A 5876-nucleotide genomic window follows, 5' to 3' on the forward strand; every position below is an offset into this window, starting at 1 on the left:
CTGGTTTAATCTGAAATAGAAATCTACTGCCATAAAAATAAATTTAAAAAATTATTGCAAGATCCAGAAGTGCCTTTTCATAATAATCAGAGAAACATAAATTATATCTTGTGTACCTTTAGGTTAAAGTACATTTTATTGTGTCTTAATTATTTTGAAAATTGGTAAACCATGTATAGTATTTATGGGAACTCTTAATAAACAAAGCAATTTGGCTAGAATGCCAGATTCCTCAACTGTACCAGATATGGGAGAGTTTATGGTACTTTCTTCGTTTCTAGTGAAATGATTAGACCTGCAGTACTTATTCACATTCATATAATAATGCAATATGTTGTAACGAAGGGGGCTAGAAATCTATGATTAAAAAGTTTAGGTCAATATTTGGTTACTACCTGTCATTTAAAAATAACAATAATCATAGCCAGGCTCGGTGGCTCAGCCTGTAATCCCGTGCCTTGGGAGGCTGAGGTGAGTGGATTGCCTGAGCCCGCGGGTTCGAGACCTGCATGGGCAACTTGGCGAGACCTCATCTCTACAATAAATCAAAAATCAGCCGGGTGTGGTATCGCGCGCCTGTAGTTCCAGCTACTGGGAAGGCTGAGGCGGAAGGATCACCAGAGCCCAGCAAGTCGAGGCTGCAGTGACCGGAGCGACCACTGCACTCCAGTGTGGGCGACAGAGTGAGACTCCAACTCAAAAAATAAAATAAAATAAAATAACAATAATCAACCCACTACTACCTATCTTAAGTTTTAATTTAGAATATAATATCTTAAAGTTATAAGCATGGAATAGGAATTAAGACTTTTAAGTATATAGTATTTGAGACCTTGTATTTGCATAAGCATTTGAATAACACAGAGCAGTATAGAGAACAATATAATGAACACCTGGGTACCCACCACTGAATTTTGTCAAATCTTAACAGTTTGCCATATGTTTCAGATATTTCAATTTCAAAGAATTAAAAGATCACATGTCATTTTTAAACTTTACATAAATTGTATTATTTTATATGATTTTTAAACTGCAACTTGTCTTCTTTTTTTTGGCTAAGCCTTGTGTTTTGGATATTTACCCATATAAATATTTTAATTCTAGTTCACTTATTTCCACTGCTGATTAGTAGTATTACATTGAATATAAATGTACCACAATTTATTTATTCAATCTCCTTTGTCAGACATACAAGTTGTTTTAAATATTTGCTATTGCCAACAGCAGTGCCTCAATGAACATTGGGTTTCGGTGAATTTAGCAGGAACTTTCAAACATTTTTGACCACTACCCATGGCAAGAAAATATTTTTATATATATCACATTCCAGTACATAATACAGTCAAAAATATAACGAAATAATTTTTTTACTCTTATTATGTGTAGTGTACTATGATATTTTCTATTCTATTCTTTTTTATTTAAAAAAAATCTTGGGAGGCCAGACTCAGTGGCTCAACCTGTAATATCAGCACTTTGGGAGGCCGAGGTGAGTGAATTGCCTGAGCCCTTGGGTTCGAGACCAGCCCCGGCAACTTGGCAAGACCACTTCTCTACAATAAATCAAAAAATTAGCTGGGATGGTATCACGCTCCTGTAGTTCTGGCTACTTGAAGACTGAGGCAGAAGGATCGCTGGAGCCCAGCAGGTTGATGCTGGGGTGGCTGTGAATGTGCCACTGCACTCCAGCCTGGACGATGGAGTGAGACTCCAACTCAAAAAAAAAAAAAAAAAATCCTGGGAGGAAAAATGCTGGGTATTCAGCCATAGGTCTGACTGAAAAAAAAAATGCTGGGTATGACTCACTAAATTGATTTATTTCTTGAGTTTCTGGCAGGTGAGGCTCTAGGGCAGTGCTGTCTAATTGAAATATATTGGCTGGGCATGGTGGCTCATGCCTGTAATCCCAGCACTTTGGGAGCCCGAGATGAGAGGATTGCCTGAGCCCACGGGTTCGAGACCAGCCTGGGCAACTTGGTGAGCTCTCATCTCTACAATAAATCAAGAAAAATTAACCAGGCATGGTGGCACATGCCTGTAGTTCCAGCTACTTGGAAGGCTGAGGCGTAAGGATCACCTGAGCCCAGCAGGTCAAGGCTGCAGTGGCTGTGAGCGTGCCACTGCCCTCCAGCCTGGGCAAGAGTGAGACTCCAACTCGAAAAAAAAAAAAAAGAAATATATTGCAAACAGAATACATAATTTTTTATTTTCTAGTAACCACATTAAAAAGTTCAAACAGATGAAATTAATTTTAATGACACAAACTCTTTATCTCAGTATTTCCAGATTCAACATGTAACTGATATGAGAATCATTAATGAGATATTTTACATTCTGTTTTTTGGTACAGAGTCTTTGAAATCTGGTGCATATTTTATATGTAAATCACATTTCATTTTGAACCAGCCACATTTCAAGTGCTCAATAGTCACATTCGGCTAGTGGCTACTATATTGGACAATGCAGTTCTAGGTTTTACTTTTAGGAGTGAAACTGCTAGATCAAAAGCTATGAGCATCTTTGACTTTATAGATATTGCCAAATTGCTGTCCAAAGTAGTTTTAGCACTTTATACTCTTTTCCCTATTTCATTGCTATCTTTGATATTGTCAGATTTTTAAAATGTTGCAAGTCTGAAGTGTGTTGTTGGTTTTTTACTTATCATTTTGTTTTGGAATAATTTTAGATTATTCCAAAGAATAATCTAAGGAACTTTTAATCTAAAAAACTTTTTAGAGAAAAGTTGCAACATGTAAAGTAATAACCTCATATCTGAGGAGGCTTACACGTAGTGTTTTTTTTTCCTTTATAAAGATGTGGGGTGCAATTCAGGGTTAGGTATACAAACATTGATTATGGATGTACCCTTGTTGATGAGGTATGCCTCTCCCTCCCCTAGCATGGAAGGCAGTGTGGCAATTTCTGAAAGAACTAGCAATTGACCTTCCATATGACCCAGCAATTCCCCAATTGGGAATATACCCGAGGAACTCAAATCATTCTACAAAAAAGATACCTGCACATGTATGTTTATTGCACCTCTATACACGTAGTGTTGACCTGTTCCAAAGAAATCAGCCAGAGGTCCAGCAGGAAAAGACATTGGTTTGTTAAAATTTATAGGAGGCATCAGTGGCAGCTGGTTAGCAAGCAGTTTTATAATTAAGCAAGTTAATTATTCAAGTTGCTGTACTGTGTTTACAATTACATTGGTTAAGAGTGACGCCTACACTGTTTTCAACATTGCTCATCACCTGCATCCCATGACTCATTACTGGGAATATGCATATCCTTTAGAGACCAGCTTTGGCCAGAGCCTGCTCCCCGAGGGAGGGAGCAAAAAGAAGCTAAGTATAGGGGGAAACAGTCTATGTCTGGACAATACCTCATACAAAGATAGTGCAGAGTTCCCATATACCTACCCCTCAGGCAGTTTCATCTTCTCTAATGTTATCATCTTACAAGGGTGTTGTTTTGATTTACATTTCCCTGGTAACTAGTGAAGTTGGGTGTAGTTTCATTGATTTATTAGCCATTTGAGTTTTCTTTTCTGTACACATAGCCTTATTAGTCAAGTTTTATAAAAACAGAGCACAAAAGCCCATGTAATGGCTCTAGTTCATTTACTTCTTAGGGAGAATTGACATAACACCAGTCTTTTTGTACCACCATTCTCAATCAATTTCAACATATAATCAGTATACAAAGTTACTGAGCTATTTTGCCTTCTTTTTTCATACTAAGTCTTCAAAATCTGTGTGCATTTTACAATTATAGCACATCTCAATTTGAACTAGCCACATTTCAAGTGCTCAATAGCCACATATCACTACCGTATTAGACAGTACAGATCTAGACTAAAATGTTTAGTCAATGAAAACTCACTCAAGATAATTGGCTTTCATTGAATCTTGAAGGATTTATTTATTTATTTATTTGGAAACCTCCCTGAACTTTTTCCATTCCTTTAAATACCGCAATGGGATCCTCAGTGTGTATGAAATGGCAGAGTTATTAGGACATGTCCCGAGAGAGCCACATAGTTTAGCATTTTGAGCATATCTACTATATAGCCTATGCAGAAATCTGACTGAGATATTAATTGGGGTCACCTGGTATGCACCTATTAGGTTTATAAAATAAGTTTATAAACTAGTTTATAAAATAGTTTTATAAACTAGTTTATAAAATAAGAAGTTGAGTGACCAACAAAATTGTCTTTCAAGTTTTAGCCCCTACATTTCTTTCTAATGGTGGCTCCTTAAACATCTTACTCTTCTCCAGCCATACATTAACTATGGTTGTTTAAATCCATTGTTCTTTTCCACACCTCTGTGCTTCTCCCTCTGGTATGTTCTTTTCTTCAATATCTGCCTGGATATCTCTAACTCATCCTTCAGACCCACTTCAAATAGCACCTCATTGGAGCCTATCCTGCTATTCCTATATTCCGTCTCTCAAATAAGCATTACTTAATCCTTCCCTTATATTCCTGTAGCATTTTGCACCACAGTACTTATTACATTATATTATAATTTTTTCATTTTAATTTCCTTTGATAGTGTAATCTTTTTGATGGTGTAGATTGCCTCACTCATCTTTATATTCCTAGCATGATGCCCCATATCTGCTTGATACCAGTATTCAATAAATGTTTGTTGAATTAAGTTTTACAAGTGTTAAACAACACCATGTAGACGCCAGCCAAAGCAGAAAGAGTACAGTTGCTTTGGATTCTAGTCAAGGCTGTGTTATTAATAGCTTTGATCTTGGGCAAGTTTGTTAACTTCTCTATCCTTTATTTTAATCAGTTGTAAAATTAGAGTGTGTTATTAGCATTTTAAGGTGACTTATAACTCTAAAGAATTGGTTTGATTAATGCATGTGTATCTACATATATCTTGTGTGGAAATGACTGCAAGCTTCTCAAGGGAGGAGACTACGTCTTGTTCATGTCATATCTTTGGTGCTTAGCAAGTACTTGGTTATCATTACATGTTTATTGAATGAATTAATTAATACAATAACTTGTCATTCATTTTGCTCACAAGGGTAGCAACAATATCATTAGGAATGACCGTATATACTTTTGATGATCATTTGGAAATGCACATGGGCTCAGATAAACCTCTCCTGTACTGTTCTATCACTATCAAAAATAATTTACAGGGTGCCTAATTGTTTATGACATTTTGCTTAGCTAGTGCATTCTATTAGGAATGAAAACGCTAAAGATATCTTGTGTGGAAATCTAGCCATCTTTCTTTTTGATTTTGTTAAGCTTTTGACTTTTTTTGCAAGCAAGTTTGATTTCATATGTAGTATTTGTAGTCTACTGTAGTATAGAGATAAGAAATCGCAAGGATAATTGAATCAATTTAGACATCTTTCTTCCTTCAAATACCCCTTTGGGAAGAGTTGCTAAAATGTACTCAGCCTAATTAATTTGCTTTAGCCTTCCAGTATGTTAAAGTCTACCTACTGCTAGCTAGGTGTGGTGGCTCATGCCTGTAATCCCAACATTTTAGGAGGCTGAGATAGGAGGGTCGCTTGAGCCTAGGTGATTGAGACCAGCCTGGGCAACAAAGCAAGATCCCATCTCTACAAATAAAATAGAAAAATTAACTGGGCGTGGTGGTGTGAACCTGAGGCCCCAGCAACTCAGGAGGCTGAAGCAGGAAGATAATTTGAGCTCAGGAGTTTGAGACTGCAGTGAGCCATGATTGTACCATTGCACTCCAATAGGGATGACAAAGAGTGAAATCTTGTGTAAAAAAAAAAAAAAAGTCTACCTACTGCATTCCCAGAATTTCTGTGTGTTGTTTCTGGTCTGATTTAGATATGAATCTATTGGGTATTTTATCTAAATCTTTCTT

The sequence above is a fragment of the Carlito syrichta genome, unplaced genomic scaffold (genome assembly GCF_000164805.1).
Source record: "Carlito syrichta isolate Samal-C Ts95f unplaced genomic scaffold, Tarsius_syrichta-2.0.1 Scaffold273278, whole genome shotgun sequence".
Lineage (NCBI taxonomy): Eukaryota > Metazoa > Chordata > Mammalia > Primates > Tarsiidae > Carlito > Carlito syrichta.